Below are 21,715 nucleotides of genomic sequence, written 5' to 3' on the forward strand. Positions count from 1 at the left end.
TTGGTTGTTTTATTATGGTTTTAATTTTTGTGAACCGCCCAGAGAGCTTCGGCTATTGGGCGGTATAAAAATGTAATAAATAAAATAAATAAATAAAATAAAAATTAAACATGGTTTTCCCAAGGCTGGGCAAATTGTTTATTTCCCTCCTCCACTGCCATTACAGTGGCTGCCATTACAGTGGAGGGGGAAAGTATGTGATTTCCCAGCCTTGTAGCCTTACAGACCCTCTTTTAAGGCCATGATTGGCATGGGAGGGGAGGCAAAGCACACTTTGCAGGACCTCCAGAAAGTACACCATTCCCCAGCATGCATTTATGGCCACAATTGGCATAAGGGGGGGGGATAGGGAGGCAAGCCATGCTTTCTGGGGCCTCCGTAAAGTGCACAATTTCCTTGGCACACTAATGTCATGAAAGGGGAGTTGCGCACTTTCCAGAAGCCTGGTGCTCATTGCCGAGCGCTCATCTAGGCCACCTCCCAGAACAGAGCTGGCAAGGCAGCACTCTGCAAACTCATGGGGGGAGGCAAAATGTTCTTTCCAGGGCCTCTGACAAGTGTGCAATTCCCCACAAATTCTCTTCCCTAGTCCTGGGCAAACTGCTTGGGAGGGGTGGATTGGCCGTGTCCGGCTGAATCAGTTGGAGCCTGAGCCCATGTTTGTTTCTGTCATTGCCCAACCAGGTATTTAAGGTGGAGCTGCCAGAGGCCAAACCTTGGCAGGCACCTCACTGGTGTGCCAAGTACGACACTAAGTGCACACTTAGTGTCATACTTGGACTCACACAGGAGGCTACAGATGCCCAGTAGCTTCTGCAAACCAAGTGGTCCCCACATCATGTGGCATGTGGACTCATCTCAAAACATCTGAAGAATCCCCTATGGGATTCCCAAAGCTCTCTTCTTTTAAAGTGGGTGCTGTAGTTATTTTGAGATGTTTTATTTAGGATTTCTGGACCACTACACTTGGGCTTGGCAGACTGTGACACCAAGTTTGCAGAAACTGATGCTGTGGTGCTGTCATTCTACCCTACCCTGCCTTCCCAAGGTCTTCAGGGGCACAGACCCATATCCTTCAGTCTGGCCTTAGTCCTGTCAAAGTCTCTGTCTCTAAAAGTCCTAGAGTTTCCTCTTCTCTCTCTCTCCCTCTCTCTCTCTCTCTCTCTCTCTCTCTCACGCACACGCACGCACACACACACACACACACACACACACACACACTTGTCCCATCTTCATGTGTTATAGACATGAAGAGGATTTCACACATAGAAGGGATATTCTGCGGGTCCCATCACTGATGTCTCATTCATTTAGCAAGAACATCTCAGCATGGAGGTCTATTCATATAGTGTTCTTCTATGTCCATGGCGTTCTTTGTAAACTCTGTTTTCCTTGCACAGGGAGAATTCCTCTCTCCAGAATTCCTCTCTCCTCTTTAGCAGCCACAAGGAGACTGGAAGCTCTTTCTATACTTTATAGATGATTGAAATAGGCCAGGAAAATTATTCCTCCATCATATTCCCCTAATAACTATTGTTTGTTAAAACTGAGCTGCTTGATAAGCTCAGAACTGAGTTCTTACAGATCAGTATATTCCAGTGTAATCACTTATAAATACAGATGAATAATTTTTAAAAAAAACATTGTTCAGCATGAAAGTATTATGTCATGAAGAAAATGTTGTTGTGTTTTATTAAGAAATACAATCCAATGGAAGACAAATGTTAAATATCCTCAGTTTTTGGCTTTGATTCTTGGGCATCATTATCAGCCCATGAAACAATAACAAAACCAGAACAAAAGGACCTCAAAAAGTGAATTACGTTCATACAATCGCTTGTAAGGCTAATAGTGCTGATATAAATCAAGATGTATTTACAAATTCACACAAAGATATGCTCACACAGCACGCTGTCCACTTTTTGTGGTCCTTTTGTTATTATTATTATTATTATTTATTTATATAGCACCATCAATACACATGGTGCTGTACAGAGTTCTGGTTTTATGTTTCCATTGAGGGTTCCCCTCTCATCTTCTTTGGTTAGGCCATCAAACAAGCCATGACATATTCCGTTTCATGGGTCATATAGATTGTGTTGGCATGTGATAGGTTAAAACAGCTAAAGGTGATGAAGGAAAATATGAATCATGAAAGAATATTGAGAGGAAGGTGAGAGTCTGAGGGCAGTTCTTTGAGTTAAATTGTTTTAGTTTGTGAAATACAGGTAAGGATGATTTGATTCGAGCAAGGAACAGCTAGTTAAACTTCATTAAAAGCCAAGCATCTCGGTTTTTCAGGTTCCTTCTGAGGATTTGTTGCTGTTGGTAAAGATGGCCTTAGCTAGACCTAAGGATTTTCCTAGGCAAATGGAGGGGTCATCCCTGCCTGCTCCTGGGATCCCCTGTGTGTCATTTGGATGCACAGGGATGATCCCGCGACAATCCCAGGATATAGGCTTGGTCTAGCCATGGCCATAGATAAAGACTTTGTGACTTAGCAAGAATAGTTAAATTCTTCATGGTAGTGAGTTCATCATTTTGGAAACAAGAGTAGCAAAGATGAGGGGAAGGTTGCTTCGATGTCTTCAGTGTCATTGCAATTGTCTATGCTCTGTTTGTAAATTTGTAAATTAGCAGATGCATACCATACCAAACTAGAATGTACAGTATTTTGTTACACAAAGGATAAATTTGGGGACAACTATAATGAGAATCGGTAATTACGAGAAGATGAGCGGTGAGGTTGCGTTTCTCTTTCTTAAGTTCTTGACATTTCTGTCTCAAATCATTATGTCATGTTCAGCAGCGTCACATTGGCTTAGAACGTGAGACAGCAAACATGACACAAAATGTCACAGTAACCAAAATGATCTGTCAGCGAGCGTGGGGGCAGGGGAAGAGAGACATCTTCCATTTTACATTACAGTATTCATCGGCAGAAGATCTATTTGACCCATTTTTGTCCATTTTCAATTTATTTTTCTAAATTCAGCTGTAGACCATACACTCCTCCTACTCAGCGCTAAAGTGTACAGCTGCCCTGATTTAAATAAGTCAAAAGGAAATAAAGATGGAAAAGTTGCAAGAACTTTTCTGCTGGATGACACCAAGGGTGCATGAGTGCAGCATTCTGGTTCTAATGGCAACCAACCAGATGTGTCTGGAAAAACAGAGCACTGAGGGGGGGTTTTTTTGTCACCTTAGCACTAGGCTGCTCAGTATTCAGAGGTATACTGTCTACACAAATGAAATAGCTATTAAGAACATAAGAACACAAGTGCCATGCTGGATCAGACCAAGGGGCCATCTAGTCCAGCATTCTGTTCACATAGTGGCCAATGAGCCATCGGCCAGGGATGAACAAGCAGGACATGGTGCAACAGCACCCTCCCACCCATGTTCCCCAGCAACTGGTGCACACAGGCTTACTGCCTTGAATACTGGAGATAGCACACAACCATCAGGGCTAGTAGCCATTGATAGCCTTCGCCTCCAGGAATTTATCCAACTCCCTTTTAAAGCCATCCAAATTGGTGGCCATCACTACATCTTGTGGTAGTGAGTTCCATAATTTAACTATGCTCTGTGTGAAGAAGTACTTCCTTTTATTTGTCCTGAATCTCCCACCAATAAGCTTCATGGGATGACCCCGGGTTCTAGTATTTTGAGATAGGGAGAAAAATAACTCCTTATCCACATTCTCCATACCATTAATACCTCTGTCATGACCCCCTCAACCTCCTCTTCTCCAAGCTAAACAATCTCAGTTGATGTAACTTTCCCTCATAGGGGAGATGCTCCAGCCCTATAATCATTTCAGTTGCCCTTCTTTTGCACTTTTTCCAGCTCTGTAATATCCTTTTTTAGGTGTGGTAATAGACCTATCCTCTGCTAAATTGTAATTTATTTATTTATTTTAAAAAGATGTCTATCCTAGTGGACACCAAAATGCATTCCATAAGTAGCGGTGCAGAGCCAATATTTGGAAAGGAGGAAAATTGCCCTACTACCAGGTCTTCCATGTGCTGGATGACATCATGGGATATGGCCATGTCATCCTCGACCCAACGCCAGGCCATTTTCACTTTCTCTGCACTGAGCAGAAGTACAGATTTCAGTGCCTCTCCCAGCAAAGAGAAAGGGACTCAGCTGGTGCTGGGAGGAAGAGCTGCACTTTCCAATGCCAACATAGTCCCCAGATTCTTGCCCTGGTTTCTATTCTGCTGGGGAAAGCAAGCAGTGTACGAATGAACTTAACCAATGCTGGGAGAAGCAGCTGTTCTTCCCAATATGACTGAATCAGACACCTCTTCTACTTGCACCCTGCTATCCCCATCAGGGACGCTGAAAGGCATGCAAAGGAAGACTGAATGGTGCCCAGAACTGACCAAGGATTCTGCTGCCACATCAACACTATCCTGTCTGATCTGATCAGAATGGATCTGATCTCAGAATGGCTGCTTCTCCTTCCAAAGGTGAGGGGGAAGCTGTGCGCAGGGCAATTCCCAATGTTATCTCCAATATCACTGGAAGTTCTTCCAAGAAGGAATCCTCCATGGGGGAGGAACTTGGAATTCAAGCTCCAAGTTAGAGGAACCCAAAGAGTCTGCACAGGCTAGATAGCCTGGTGGAATAGATTAGGGGCCTTCCTAGACGAGGCCTTAGCGCGCATTCTGTCCCGGCTTCCCTGCTGTGCGTCCAGATGACGCACAGGGGAATCCGCAGACAGGCCGCGCTGAGGCCTGGTCTTACCCGCCATAAGCGAAGTTGCTTATGGTGCGCCTTTTCCCCAGCTCCGGCCTGAGGCCGGAGCTGGGGAAAGTGTGGAGAGTTCTGCGGCTTTTCGCGGCTCCTCGCTTACTCGTGAGGAGCCGCGAAAAGCCACGGACCTGGCACGATGCGCTGTGCCCATCGTGCCAGGAGGTGGGTGATCCAGGGGGGGAGATGGCAGAGGGCGACGAAGGAGACAGCGAGGTGATGGCAGAGGGCGACGAAGTAGATGGTGGGGGGGCGGAGGGCGACGAAGTAGATGGTGGGGGGGCGGAGGGCGACGAAGGAGATGGTGGGGGGGCAGAGGGCGACGAAGGAGACGATGAGGTGATGGCAGAGGGCGACGAAGGAGATGGTGGGGGGGCGGAGGGCGACGAAGTAGATGGTGGGGGGGTGGAGGGTGACGAAGGAGATGGTGGGGGGGCGGAGGGCGACGAAGGAGATGGTGGGGGGCGGAGGGCGACGAAGGAGATGGTGGGGGGGCGGAGGGCGACGAAGGAGACGGCGAGGGGGGCGGATGGGGGGGATTAAATTAAAAAAAAACCTTACCTTCTCCGGCGGCTTCGGGCCCCACATGGCCCCTTTAAAAAAAAAAAAACATGGCCGACGCTGCAGGGCTTCCGTCGTCCCTGCGGGTCGGCCGTCTAGGAGGCTGGGCGGCGCGCGTTAAACTTAGCACGCCGTAGCCCCGCCTCCCTGCCGGCTTATCCCGGCAGGTCTAGCAAAGCCCTAGGACAATGAGCCAGTGGTTCTGCACCCCTTCCATAAATAAATTATCCATCGTGGGTAAAAGACTTCTGTTTACAATTTTCTCCAGCACAGTCAAGTTCCATGCAGCTAGGTGATTCCCTGTCTCTTGGATTTTAACAGGACAGGCCCACAACATTTTGCTGCCTGAGGCAGAGCAGCAAATCCCAAGTCAAGGTGCATAGTCCCGAAAGCTAGCCGAGTTATTCTGGCATAAGAGGCAGAAAATCCCACAAGTGCTTCTCCCCATCCCTAATAGTACAAGTACAATAACAACAAATTAAATGAATAATCATTTGCTGCCCATTCACAACTCTCAAAATCTGCTACATGAGGTAACTACTTCTCTCTGCCTAATGGTAGGGCCAGCCCTGGTATTAGTCGTATATCCAACTCTTTCTTTAGAAAGCGTACATAGCTTAAAAGGGAGCACAGGCCTTGATTGGGTCCATAACCATTTAATAGTGCCATCATTTGGATCATCTTCAAACCATTCTTGGGCCATTCTATTGCACTACTAGTGGTGGGTCCAGGTTCGCTCTAAAATCAGAATCTGTTTTTTTGTTTTTAAATCATCTGGAAAGGCCATAATAGAGCAAACAGAATATGACTGAAACAGCCCAATGCACAGCCAAATCCGACAACTTGGGTTTGAGCCAGTTTAGTTCCATTGAGGTCAATGAAACTAAATCAACTTAGAGATGAGTGTTTTAGCGTAGCTGGCTGGTGAAGTGGGCTGCCTACATCATAAACCAAGCCGTGTGTGTGTGTGTGTGTGTGTGTGTGTGTGTGTGTGTGTGTGTTTAAGTATTCATTAGAGGTGGCTGAAGCTCCGGCATAAGCATCTGTTTATCCAAGGCCTCGCAACTGTATCCAATTTGTAGATAGGAAGTCGAGCAACCTGGCCAGGCTAACAATGTGAATCTTTCTCTTCACATTAAAATACTGGACATTACTTTTTTTTTCTTTGCTGCTAGTTCTTTCCTCTGCTTTGAATAATAATCAAGAAGAAGAAGAAGAAGAAGAAGAAGAAGAAGAAGAAGAAGAAGAAGAAGAAGAAGAAGAAGAAGAAGAAGAAGCAGCAGCAGCAGCAAAGCCTAGTATGGTGTGAAATAAACCAGAACACTCTTTGTAAAGCCAAATGAAGGAACCAGACGCTTGATGCAAAATGTAGAACCTGTCAGAAAGAGTAGGCACAAAGGGCTTTTTTTTAGTGTTTTAAAACATTTTACTATGTAGCGCCAGTTAATCTGCTTATACGAGAAAGTGTACAGCCTCTTATATGAATTATAAAAGGTGATATGGTGGACTAAAGCTGTTTTCAATTTGCAGAGACCACTCTCATGTCATACTGGTAGTCTTTCCCCCTGTTTTTCATTATTAGACGAACCAATTAAACCATACTCAGGCTGTGCCGTATATTCTAAGCACACAATTTGCAGGTAAAATTCTTATCTGCCTTGATCTCACCCTAACTCTGCAGACTGGCTTTGCTTTTTTTTAAAAAATAAGAGTTTTGCACACAAACTGGCATGTTGAAATGCTTGACATGAGAATTCTCAAATGGTCTTAACTAGATTTTGGCATTTAATAAGCCGTAAACTGCAGAAGCTATTTGCAGATGAAGTCTCATTTTTGTCCATCAGCAGGGGGCTGGGAGCATAATTAATTGAGTGAAAGTTAAAAGACGGACAGCATGGTTACATTTATGCAAATACCGCAGTAGCACATCTAACAGAAGAGGAAAAATAGCTTGTAACTGATTGGTTTGGGTTTGGACCAAAATCCACAGGGCCCATTTAACCACAGCAGATTGTGCATACAACAATTAAGTTCTATAGTGTGTTTTCCTTTTCTATTTTTCCCCCTGTTGTTATTAAAACATTTTTGCCTGCAAGATAAGAAATGCCAGGGAAAAAGCACACTTGTTTAGCAGATGAGTCTTTAAGTCCAACGAGACAATTCTATTTCTGTTTTAAGTTTCCTTACTGATCATGAAATGTTAAAATAAGCTAGCAAAACAAAAATTAGATGATGTGTCTGCCTTCCACCATATGTCGGTCTCTGCTGTTTGTTTCTTTTATTCATATCCCAGGCATATGCATCCTAGTACACCAAAGGTTCTGTTTAATTAGTTAGCTAAAAGCTTAAACCATAGAGATCAGGACAGATGCTGGAGGTATTAACCTGGGCCCTTTTCAGAGTGTTCAGAAGCTGTTACAAAGATTCTCTTCTCTTTGGTAGATTTTAAATCTTAGGGTTGCTGCAGGTACTTGGGTGTGACCTGTAAGAGCAGAAGGAAAGCTGGGGAGGGGGGAATGCTATGTGTGAATTTATCTCCAAACACTATATTTGGGTGTGATATATTTGGGTGTAATCATCATTATCATCATCATCACCAGTTTTTTTTCAACATACACAGGATTCTGATCAGTTATGGTGGAGGTAAATTTCTCAAACCACGCTGGGGTTCTTTCGCCACCTCCTTGTTCTTGATTTGCTCATCAGCAAAGAAGTGGCAGAAATAGCAAAGTGAGGAGGGGCAATGGGAGGAAGAAGAGACAAGAGTACATCTCTCCTCCCCAGAGAATCATATCATCAGTGGGAACCACCCACTTCTAGCTTTCTCCTATATAAATCCCAGCACTTGCTGCTGCTCTTCAGTTCAGTTTAACAGGTAACCCATGAAAATGACTTCGCTGCTTGGCCAAGCCTGCCTAAACTCGGCCACCGCATGTCTTCCACCTGCTTCAGCTCCTTTTGGTTGCCCTCCTCAGCCCTGCATTGTTGGATCCTCCAAAGAGCATGACCCTGGGTGCCCAACGAAAAGGTGGATTTCTTTTTTGGGGGGATAGTATAGGAAAAGAAGATTGCCTGAGTTTCCATAACCCCCCTTGATTGAGTTAAGAAGGGCCATGATCCATCCATGCATGGACACAACTGCACTTGTGAAAGTGATCAACCTACCATCCAATGGAACTCTCTTCTCCCCCTCCCCCTACACAGCTGGTGTAGACTTGCCTTAACTCACTACTGGACTACCATGTCTCTTTCCCATAAACATTTACAGACATACTTCTCCAGTCCTTGACACTACCAGCAAATTACTTCTGCCAGCCAGAAAGTAGGAGGAATACGATAATGTCCTCACTTAGTCAGTCAGCCATTCCTGAGACTTACCCACAGTGTTCTGTCCCAAGTTTCCCAAAGTGGCTGTGAGCAGCAGCTGTGGGGATGGATTATGCCCTATCTTATTCCTATGGCCATGGCTAGATGGCGTGATATCCCGGGGATCACCCCAAGATCATCCCTGTGCATCCATATGATGCACAGGGGATCCCAGGAACAGGGAGGGATGATCCCTCCGTTTCCCTGGCATATTGCCCTACCCTTTAATCCTGACTTTTCCCACGGTTTTAGGATGAACCTGAGACCATGGGACATGTGGCTGGGCATCCCGTTTTTGTCCCAGCTCCTTGTGAGAAACTGCAAGGAGTCAAGAACCAGGCAGAGGTTCCATCGGGTGGGGGGGGTGGGGGTAGTGGGAGATATTTTTTTAATAAAAAAAACCCTTACCTTGTACACGAGTGCACCTGCGCTCATTTCTGAGGAAAAAACAAAAACAAAATGGCGGGTGTGGCATCCACTTCCTCCTGGGACATCACGTGCCACATGTAGATTGAGGGGGACGGTCTGGTGATCATAAAATCATGAGATCATCCCCCTCCACCCCCCTCATCTAGCCATGCCCTATAACTTTAGACACACATCCCATTTAGCACAAATATTTTATACACAGGAGAAAAACTCTGTGGTGTAATGGAACCAGGGTTTTCAGGGTTAAGCTGTGTTAGGCATAATTAGAAAAGGAATTGAGAATAAAATTGCCAATATCATACTGCCTTTATACAAATCTATAGTGCATCCATACTTAGAATACTGTGTATAGTTCTGGTCACTAGGGGTGTGCACGGACCCCCCGCTCCGCTTCACTTGCAGATCCGCGATTTTCGGAGCGGGCCACTTCGCCCCACCCCCGCTCTGCCCACTTCCGCTCCGCTCCGCTCGGAGCTCCGGATCCGGATCGGAGCTGCATTTTTTTTCCCATAGGCTTGCATTGAAAGCTAAAAAATTATACAACTTTTTTTCTGTTCAAGTTAGAAACCTCACGTTTGGCACCATGACACCTCATGGGGGTATACACACGCACGCCAAGTTTCAAAGCAATCCCATCATCCCCTGATTTTTGGGGAATTTTTGAAAATCGGGCACCCCATTCACACCCCTTTCCATAGCTCCGTCAATTTGCACGTTAGAAACCTCAAACTCGCCACCATGACAGCTTATCCATGTGTCCACATGGATGCCAAGACTCAAGGCAATCCCATCATCCCCTGATTTTTGGGGAATTTATGAAAATCCAACACCCCTTTCCATAGCTCCGTCAATTTTGCACGTTAAAAAAAAACCTCAAACTCACCACCATGACAGCTTATCCAGGGATACATACGCCGCACGCCGAGACTCAAGGCAGTCCCATCATCCCCTGTTTTTTGGCGGGGCTTAAACCTGCAAAATTTGGAACTTCCAAAACTCCAAGTGAGCGCAGGAAGGACTTCTCCCCTGAGTCAAAGCCACACACACACAACATCCCTGCGAGGTGGGCAGGGGAGGAGGGAGGGAAGGCAGGCAGGCATGCAGCTGGCATTTCTGGGGGCATAAGGAAGTGAGCCAAGGATAAGCCAGTAATGCATATAAAATGGAATAAATAAACAAATAAACAAAGGAGGGGTGGAATTAAAAGCAGCAGTGTTGCTCAATAAACAAGAAGAACTTTTAAAAAAAAGGCTATATCTGTCTTTTACCAGTAATAGGGGGACGTGCCCGGGGGAGAGGGAAGCAGCTGCCAGTTCAACTCAAGACAGCCATTGCTTCACCAAGAGCTCTGAGAAGTAAACGCTCACTTCAACTCATAATAGGCAATCGTTCCACCACTAAGAAGTAAACGCTCACTTCGACTCATGATAGGCATTGCTCCACCGTTTTACTCTCTTTGGAAGGCTCTAATGGCCTTCCAGTGCAGGAGAGAGTGGGGGCACGTCCACGATGAGATGCCCTAGGGGAGCTCATCCCCTTGCACCACATCTTTTCAGTTGTTCCCCAAAGTTAGGGTGGGGAGCAGTGCTGTGTTTCTATCTCTTATTCTTGGCTTAGTATATGATTTCAGGTTGTGTTTGTGCATTTGGTGGGGCTACTGTGTTAAAAAACACTGGGAAAAGTCCGTTCAGATGAAGAAAGAGAAGTTTCCCAGAATCCCAAGTTACCTGTTTTGCCTATGCCCTCCTCTAACTTTGGGATCATGTGATCATGACCGGGAGCTGACTCTGCCACTCAGCCCTTTGAAAAAGGTATTTTTCCCGCCGATTTTTTAAAAAATTCTAGCGCGCGACCCGCACCACGCAGAGATGTGAGAGTAGTCTCAAAATGACCCCCATCCATGACTCTCTGTGCACAAGAATTTCCAGAACGATAGCTTAAACCCCCCCCCAGTTATCCCCGATTCTTTCCCGCAATGCAATCCTATGGGCGAAAAGCCGAAAATCACCGTTTGAGCCGCGCTGTTGACCCGATTTTTAAAAAATTCTAGCACGTGACCCACACGACGCAGAGAGGTGAGAGTAGTCTCAAAATGACCCCCATCCACGACTCTCTGTGCACAAGAATTTCCAGAACAATAGCTTCAAAAACAACCTAGTTATGCGTGATTATTTCCCGCAATGCAATCCTATGGCGAAATGTTTTCAAGATGGCGATCGGAGCGCTCCGCCTGAACTAGGAGCTCCGAAAAATGGTCGCTTCTCTTCGCCTTGCTTCTAGGGCTCCGCGGTCCGCTTCTACTCCGCCTCTGGGTAAGGCGGAGCAGGCCAATCCGCTACTGCTTCTCCGCTCCTAATCGGAGCGGAGCACATACCTACTGGTCACCATACCTTAAAAAAAGATATTATAGAGGTGGGGAAAGTGCAAAAAAAGGGGGGCAACTAAAATTATCAAAGAGCTGGGGCTCTTTGGGGTTACAACACCTGGGATTGTTAAGCTTAGAAAAAAGGAGGCTAATACGCTACCAAAGATATAGTCACAGTGACTACCATTTTGGATAGCTTTAGACAAATTCCTCCAGGAGAAGGCTATCAATGGCTACTAGTCCTGACTACCTCCAGTATCAGAAGCAGCAAGCCTATGTACACCAGTTGCTGATGTTGCACTCGTGTCCTGCTTGTGGGTTCCCAGTCAACAGGTGGTCGATGAGTGTGTGAACAGAATGCTGGACTAGCTAGACCCATGGTCTGATCCAACATGGCTCTTCTTAGGTTGTTATGAAATGGTTTTGATTAGCAAGGATGCTGATATCATCTGCTACCCCTGCCAGAATTCCTTGTTCTTTCTGAGCTTAGCTGAAATTCTCACAGCAGCTGAGGGAAGGGGAATGAATTTTCCCAGCAACAATATATTGTTCCTGCTTCTAATGTAAAGTATTGGGAGGGGGTGAGTTGGTCTTGAATGGGCAATTTAGACCCATTAGCTTTAAAAAACAAAAATTCAAAAAGTCCCGCTCCTGATGGAGATAGAACTCCTAGAACTGCTTTGTTGATTAGGATCAACATACCAGCCTGAATTTTTGGACTCTCCTTGGCACCATCTCTATGGGTACTATAATGATGAGTTCCTGCCCTTCAAAATTGACCACTACAGCTATGCCAAAAACTTCTGGGGAAAATCAAAATGCATTGCATGCAATCAAACCAATTGCTTTGGAAATTCAAACCAAATCAAATACATATTCCTCATCTGACTTTTTAAAGTCCTGGGCCACAGCTAGACCTAAGGTTTATCCTGAAATCATCCAGGGTTCACCCTTGCCTGAGCACTGGATCCCCTGTGTGTCACCTAGATGAACAAGTTTATCCCTGGATGATCCAGGGATAAACCTTAGGTCTAGCTATGGCCCTGGTTTCTAAACTTCTGATCAGAACATCAGTTGAATTGCTGGTAGTCGCATTTCCGTTAAGCTTGCAACTCTGATTTGGCAAGCTCAGGAAACAGCAATGTGGCATACACATCAAAGGAGCACCAGCCAAAATGCCTGCCAAAATAACTCTATCAAGGTGGATTATATGAAGCTATATGCAAGGTGTCATAATAAGCGGTATTAAACGCGATACTTCCGTGAACTGCATTGGCTCTTTTCTATACAACACCATTTCTTAGTAAAACAAAACAATCTGTCCACATGCCAAGCCCATGACTAGCCCTTTATTGCAGGATACACCTCAAGTTTTGTAATCGCGGCACCCAAGTGGATGTCACGCGCGGAGAGTGGCCGATAATCTACGTGATCCTGAGTTTCTTCTGAATTTGTTTTCTTTGAACACTTCATTGTGGAGTGGTAAATGGTAAAACTAATAAGAAATTGAATTGTTTGATAAGGGCAATGAGATGGTGGCAAGCATGTCATTATGCACCGAGTTCTTTTTCTAGAACTACAATGCGAATGTTTGCGTTAGGGATAAATGGAAATACAAGTGCTGTAGAAAGTATTTGCCTGAGCCAATTCCTACAGTATGTTTCTCCACGCTGGCTTCCATCATCTATTCAGTTTTTTTCACTGTTAATGTAGAGGGTGCCAATGCAAATGAACAGAAAACTACTAAAGCCTTATTGGAGCATGTGCAGGTCCCTGAACCACTGCCTGTCAAACCCACCCAACCTCCATCTGGTTTCTCATTCTCCCCCCAAAAAGTCAGAAGTGCCATCGAAGAAATGGATGAAAGGAGCAAATCCCAACAGTTCTATGATGTCCTTCGAAAGTCTGTATCTCCCTGTGTTGTACTAGACCTTGTTGCAAAATGCCTGGGCCCTCTGAAACATATCGATACACCTCCAGAGCCACTGTGGAGCTCTGCTCTTAAATGGTATAGGTCTGTTCTCTGAGGCCACAGCTAGACCTAAGGTTTATCCTGGGATCATCCAGGGTTCGCCCCTGCCTGAGCACTGGATCCTCTGTGTGTCACCTAGATGAACAGGTTTGACCCCTGGATGATCCAGGGATAAACCTTAGGTCTAGCTATGGCCTGAGATGCATGCTGGCAAAGCGCACAAGTAGTGGAATACTTAAGGACCAAACTAGACCTGATATTGGAGGTTTGTGATTGGAAATTGGAACCTCAGGCCTGGGAGCCAAATCCAGACCATCCGGGGTCCTAGTCTCACCCCCATGAGTCCCCTAACGCAGTGCAATGGCAGGGAGGGTTAACCCTTTACCACTCACCATTTCCACAATTTAAACTGCCCCTCAAAAATGCCTTTAGTCCCTACATGGCTATTAGCAGGTTGGGAGAATATTTAAATTGGATATAAGGAGTGGAGGGAAGAACCCCTCCTGCAGTACTGTGGCCTTCATAGTCTGCTAAAGCCACTTCTAAGCCACCACAACACCCCGCAAAAAGACATCAGCTGACCAAATCCCCAAACTGTCATGAGAGTTAGTTCAATCTGTCCCGCAAACTCAGGTCCTCTGGGAAGAATTTACTTCAGTCAGCCAAAACTAGACTAATAACTGTTGCCCAGAGGACCTTCTCTTCTGCCGCTCCCATCCCGTGGAATCGCCTGCCGGGAGAGATTTGTCAACTTAACAGTCTTTCTGAATTCTAAAAAGCTATAAAGACTGATCTCTTCCGGCAGACCTACCCAGTTGAATTTTAAGATGTCTGGCTGTTGTTCTAATAATGTATTATTTTTATATATTTTAATCTGTTTTATGTACTTCTTCACACAGCACATAGTTAAATTATGGAACTCATTACTGCAAGATGTAGTGATGGCCACCAATTTGGATGACTTTAAAAGGGGGTTGGATAAATTCCTAGAGGCAAAGGCTATCAATGGCTACCAGCCCTGATGGTTGTGTGCTATCTCCAGTATTCGAGGCAGTAAGCCTATGTGCACCAGTTGCTGGGGAACATGGGTGGGAGGGTGCTGTTGCACCATGTCCTGCTTGTTCATCCCTGGCCAATGGCTGGTTGGCCACTGTGTGAACCGAGTGCTGGACCAGACCAATCCCTTGGTCTGATCCAGCATGGCACTTCTTACGTATTTTATAGTATTTTTGTTCCCCACCTCGATCCAGAGGGAGAGGCAGGTAAAAAATATTATTATTATTATTATTATTATTATTATTATTATTATTATTATTATTAGTGTAATGGTCAAAGGAAGTGAGGCAGGTGGAGGGCTTTCTCTGCTGTGGCACCCCGGCTGTGGAATGAGCTTCCCAGAGAGGTCCATTTGGTGCCTACAGTGTACTCCTTTCGTCGCCAGTTGAAGACCTTTTTATTTTCTCAGCATTTTAACACTTCATTTAACTTAAATTTAAACTTTGCTGTTTTAATTCTATATTTTAACCTATATCAAGTTTTGCTGTGTGGTTTTAATCCTGGTTGTGCTTTTTATATTGTATTTTGTATTCATGTTTTTAAATTGTTGGTTGTTTTTATGCTTTTCATGGTTTTAATTTTTGTGAACCACCCAGAGAGCTTCGGCTATGGGGTGCAATAAAAATGTAATAAATAAATAAATAAACAAACAAACAAACAAACATGTCAGACTAGGACCAGGAAGACCTGAGTGCAAATTTCTGCTCACAGGTGAAGCTCACTGGATAATCCTTGGTGAGTCACTGTGGTTTAGCCTAACTTACCTCACAAGGTTGTTGGTAGGATAAAATGGAGACAGTAGAAAACCATGTATGCCACACTGAGCTCCTGAGAGGAAGGGGAAAATTAAAATAGAAATATAATAATATATAGTATAATGTTACATCTATTTTTTCCCCTAGGCAGCAATAGCATAGAAATCCTGATATATGCAACTGCACTGAGAAAAATTCCTGGAGTTAGGGCATGTCTACACCAGCCCTATATCCCGGGATCATCCTGGGATTGTTCCTGTGCATCCAAATGCCACACAGGGGATCCCGAAAGCAGGCAGGGATAATCCCTCCATTTTCCTGCGATAACCCTTAGGTGTAGAAAGAGCCTTAGGAGGAGATGTAAGGTAAGGTACAGGTGCAAAAGTGGATGGCCAAAGTGCAAGAAGCTACCATCTTCCCTTTATATCACCACCCTTTTTTAATGCAGTCTTATTGTTCCATTATGTTTAAAAGGAAATTGAATTGCTCTTGATTATCGGCAGCTCTGTGAAGGGTAAATCAAAGGAACATCTCACACCAGGGAAGCATGATGGGCAGATTGCAGTGATCATGGCAAACTCCCCTGTTTCCAGCCGAATGAACCAGCCACAGGTGTGACTAGAAAGAGCAGTAGAGCAAAACCAGACGTTATGATGGGGAATAAACACAATTCATTTGCCCATAATGGATTCATCCTGAGTCGCACTGTTGCATCTGTGGCACAAAGAAACAGGCAGTGCTGCTCTGGGTCTTCAATTTAGAGAAAAGGAAGGGATGGAATTGTATAACCCATGGTACCACCTTGGGAAATGCTTGATGGCCTTTTATAGCAAACTGCACGTGTCAAGTGAATCCAACAGGAGAAGACAAGAGTTGCCTACTAAGGTCACCTGGAGCTAACTACTTTTCAAGCACCTTAGCTAACATGCGCCCTGTTTACGTCTTCTCTCTGTTTATCATTTGCAATTCAGTTAAATCAGATGAGTAGGAAAGGGTGCAATGGTTCTGGCATTGGCATGTGCTTGGGATTGAGCATTATTTGTGGGTATATTCAGCATCTCAAACTTTCTCCATTATGGGGCCCTTTGTTGCTAAATTAGTTGACATCTGAAGTATTTCATACCCTCCAACATTTCTAAGGTAAAAATAGGGACCTTCTTGTGCACTTTCCAGCCTCTGTCCTCACACCAACAATCTCTACACGAGTGCCCCCCTGCCACTATAACACAAAACTCTTAAAGGATGCTCAAAAATAATTTTAAATGAACAAATAAATAAATAAAATTACTGCATGTTCTCCACTGTCAGTTAAACATCACATTCATTCATTCATTCATTCATTCAACAGACTCTCCAGCAGTGGCTGTTGAAGCAGCTTAATATTTATTTATATCCTGCCTTTCTCCCAAAGAATGGAAAGCTGACCGTGTTTCAAACAGCTCAACAACTTCATTTCAGAGAAGGGCAGACTTCAGTCTTGTCAAATCTGCATTGTTTTTCACTGCCACTGGTGCAAAAGATATACAATTAGAATTGAAGAACAGGGTGCCTTTGAGCACATTCAGAGCCTCAGAGTTTGTTTTCAGTAGTAGAACTAAACGATGGTTCTTTCATACAAAACTCATTCCTGGTTAGCCAAGCTTTCTTCATTTAGCAGCCTAAATAGATGGGAAAAGACATTTTGTTATTGTTATTGCTGCTGCTGCTGTTATTGAACAGTTGGCAGCCAGATGCCCTTTCCAATCACCCAGAGATCTACTAGTAGATCCCAATCTGTTTTCTGCCCACTTCTGTTTCATTCCTTGGTGGATATGATTGTACTTACACAGCCACTGCAGCTCATGCACACACAATGTTTACTTTCTGAATAAGCAGTTAAGGAGGGAGGGAGGAGGGAGGGAAACTATTAGACCTGGGGCATGTCTAGACCATGGCTTATCCCAGGTATCACCCTGGGATCATCCTTGTGCATCCACATGACACACAGGGGATCCTGGGGGCAGGGAGGGATGATCCCTCCATTTCCCAGGGATAACAGGGATGGCTTTTAGCCCAATTTTTCAACAGTCTTGGGATCATCCTGAGACCGCGGGGGGGGGGGCATCCCAGTTTCATCCTGGCTCCTTATTTCATCCTGGCTCCTCCTTGTTTACTCGCGAGGAGCTGGGAACCAGGCAAAGGGCACACAGCTCTTCAGGTGCTCCGTGCCCATCTGGGGTGGGGAGGGGAGCAGGAGCAGGGTTGGTTTGTTTGTTTGTTTTTGTTTTACCTTTTAATTTTCACTGGAGTACACGTGCGTTCCAGCTCTTCTCGTTCTTTTTTTTTTAAAAAAAAATGGCCGCTGTGATGGGCACGATGCCCAGGATGTTGCGCGGCCCATGTGGACCGAGGGGGAGGATCTTGCAATTAGCATATTGTGAGATCCTCCCCCTCCCCTCCCCTAGTGTAGACATGCCCATCAATGCATGAGCACACACGCTCACCATTTGTCAAAAAGCATCCCAAAAGGCAAAAGTGAGAAGAAATAGGCGGTAGTGTTTTACCAGGGACAAGCATCAATAGAGAGAGAGACAGGAAGATTTGAGGTCTGTGGCATTTTCAGGCCCGGCTGCTCCCGTTTCCTCTCCTCTCAAATGTGTCCACAGGCTCTATCATCCCTGAGCTACCAGTTCTCCTTGCCTAGGTGGGCACTCGCAAAACAACTGGGATGGACTACAGCTGCTTCTTTGCCTTCTGACCTCCCTGCCTGCTGCTTGTGTGCTGATGTTGGCTCCCTGGCCAGAGTATCTGGGTCAGGACAGGATACAGTTGTAGTATGGCCACTTACGCATTGACAAAAAGAAGACTCAGATCACCAGAAGAGAGAACAAAAATGGGTAGCAATTTGCATAATATTTGCATGTGCAAATTTATATCTGTAGGTGCAATTTTAAAAATAATAACTGTAATTTGATAGCAATACAAAACATCTCACCATAATCAAGCAGACTGACCAGGTAACTTGTATGCCAGTTCGGTCTGCTCTCCCTGTGGGTCTTGCTGGGCGATTTCAAAGTCCCTGTTCTCCTTAGTGTTCTTTGACTTTAAAGAAGACTTGGACTGGACAGTTCATCAAATGAAGACACTTCAAATAAAGGACTATCCTCTGCCAGGTCTACAAAATAGAGGACTGTCCTCTATAAAGTAGGACCCCTGGCCACCCTATACAGTAGTGTCTGCTCTTTCTCATTGCACCTGTGGCTGGTTTATTTGCTTGGGAGAACTGCCATGTTTTCTAGCAATCTGTGTGCCTTGGATCTCTGAAGAGAGTGTTTTATCTTTCAGATATTCATCTGTCGACCGTGCAGACTCATATACATCTTTCTTCATATTTGCCCGCCAATGTAGTGCTGCCAGCCCATTTTAGCTTTTGTGGTATATATAATCTTATATTCTCTCTCTCTTTCTCTCTCTCTCTCTCTCTCTCTCTCTCTCTCTCTCTCCTTCTTGCTCACTCGCCCTGAAGCTTCTGTTTATTTTCCCAACAGAGCAAAATGACTTGTATGCTATTTTGTAAATACTACTGTACATGTATTTAAGCATACGATACAATCTGCATGAGATACTTTTGAACAGAAGGTACTGCACATTTGCAATATGCCACACTAACTCAGGCACCTTCCATTTTCTTTCCCTTCCAATTCTTTTGTGTCAGTGTTCAAAAAGAAAGAAAGAAAACAGCCCAGTTAATATGGAGATAGACAAGGAGATTGTTTGTTTGTTTTTGCGCTTGCCAAATCTGGACAATTCTTTTCTATTTCTCAGTGGTGCAAAGAAAGAAAGAAAGAAAGAAAGAAAGAAAGAAAGAAAGAAAGAAAGAAAGAAAGACACAAAATGGAGACAGATTGTTTACATAACACAAATTGTACCAGGAGCTCCTTGGCATTTCTACAACACCAACCAAGGAGACCAAAATGGTATAGATCTAAGAGACTCTGAGGACCAAAGTACACCCTCATGTGATATACCATTTGATGTGACTGGATTTTAAGACCAAAATATTTGCTGTGTGGTGGGTGGGTGGGTGGATTGTCACAATGGGGACCACAGTAGGCAGAAAGGGGATTTCAGCCTTCCCCTGCCAAAAATGTCCCCCCTACACACACACACACACAGAGAGAGAGAGAGAGAGAGAGAGAGAGAGAGAGAGAGAGCTACTGTTTGCTCCCATGTCTAACTATGTATCTGCCTGACCTTTATGATAGATGAAAATCCTGGCATTGAAATGCTTCTTTATATTAGCTTAACACAAGCTCCTGAGAGGACAAAGTACAGTCTGGAGAATCACAACAGAATCGATTAAGTCATAGGCAGTGCCTGAGAGAAATTAGTGTTTATTGGATTTTTGGATTCCAATATTCATTACCTAATTCATTTATTATTTTATTTATTTTTATTTATTTGTAATATTTATATATATATATATATATATATATATATATATATATATCACTAAATATAATAGAATCTCTCAGTGGTTCACAGCATTACCTAACAGGAGATGAATTTTAAGAATGGGGAGAAATTTGTTCAGTTCACATTTTAATGTGAATGTATGTAGTTTTGCATGTCTGATCCAATATGCGAACCAGAACTCTGTTACCCTTCAAAAGTAAGCTAATGAGAGACTTACTTTTGAGCAGACATATAAAAAGTTGTTTTGTTCAAGTGTGTGATCCATAGAACAGCATGGCAGTGGAACCAGAAAGATCAGCACAGATAACTCCAACCTGGTGCCTTCCAGATGAGTTGGAATACTGTGCCTGCTGGGGATGATGGCATTTGTAGTCAGGGGTTAGCTGGATTAGCACCTCTGGATTCCAAAGCCAAGTGCTTTCTCTCCAGCCTGCCAGACAAAATGGTAAAAGCAGATGTTTGAAAAAGAAAAAGGCAAAAGCCAAGACTTGTACAGCCAAATATGGCAAACCTTACGAACAATCATTTTCGGTCTTGTGGCATTGTTTTCTTAAATACTAAGGGTTTCGGGGGAAATGGGGGGCGGGGAAAGGAAGAGAAGGAACAACTGACCCCTGTTCAGCATTTACTTAAGCAGAATTGGCATTAATAGAGTATTCTGTCAAAAATTCAAGTTCAGGAAAATGGATTGCTTTGTCCGTAGCAGCAGCTATCTTAGCAGATTGCACTGTCACCGCTTCACGCAAAGAGCATTGCAACACCATTAGTGGGCATAAATAATGCACAAGCTCTTATGCGGTACTCAGCTAAGTGCATGGAAACCTTGGGCTCCCGTTGTCAGAAATTCAATGGATTAGTACCTAGATTTATTTTAAGTCTGTAAAGCACTTTGTTCTTGACAGCGTTCAAAGTAGAAAGAGTGCTATCCTGAATGTGCATCTTAATACTGTCATGCCTGTCTTGTAAGAGCAGATGATATATGGCCTGCAATACAGCTTTTTAATATTTAAAACTTTTCACTCGGCAGATGCAAATGTATAGATATTAATAGAGATCTACAGCTGCTTTATTGATCTGGAAATGCAAAGCAAAAAAAAGGGGGGAAGGAAAGAGAAAGAAAAGGAAAAGGGGGAAGCCCTCTAAGTTAGAATCAGGGTTTTTTTTTTAACCGTATCATTTACAAATTTCTGAAATATCTAATGATATGCAAATTGCAACCATCATGATTTATTCTCTTTGGATGTGCCCTTATGGCAACATCCTGTTAAATATCACATGCAAATCTCCAGCACTGAGCACATCACAGGTTCCAACACATCTTTTATAAGCATTGCATTGATATAATGTCTATATATATTTACATTTATGCCCTAATGTAGCCATAAGACTGAGAAGGGTTGCAGTAACTAAAAATATATTGTCCACTCCTGCAGGTCCCCAGGACATATGCCCCTATCTTGTACAGCCACCAATTCCCCATTCATTTCCTTTTATGCTTCACTCTCCCTCTCAGAACCTCTGTCACCTCTCTTGTCTTTCAGATCATCAAGATGGGGCGTGGACTCTCTGGTTTTAGTTTTAGATGCTGAAATAGATTCAGAGGCAGAACTAAAGGAAGCTTAGCTAAGACAGGGAGTGGGAAAGGAAATTCTCCAAGAATCTACAAGGGTCAAGGAAAAATCTTTCCAGGAGCTTATGGGACATGAGGCTGAAGTTCAGAGACCATCCCCGCCCCCACCTTGGAAACTCATCTTTTTTGGGGGGGGGGGTGAGCACCGGAATTGACTGGTCTCAGAATCCACCACAGGATCAAGTGGGTGAAGTTGAGAGTTGGTGGGAGACAGTCGGTCAGACTAGCTACATGTCAGAAGTTGAATCAAGAAGACCCTCCCTGAAGGAGGAGTCCAGCAAAAGCCTGATGAGCACACCATTTAATTGATAGGCACTGCCTTGCTTTGTTTAGCTAATTCAGCTTAGAAGATACCTCCTAGCTTT

This window comes from Elgaria multicarinata, chromosome 5 (genome assembly GCF_023053635.1).
Source record: "Elgaria multicarinata webbii isolate HBS135686 ecotype San Diego chromosome 5, rElgMul1.1.pri, whole genome shotgun sequence".
NCBI lineage: Eukaryota > Metazoa > Chordata > Lepidosauria > Squamata > Anguidae > Elgaria > Elgaria multicarinata.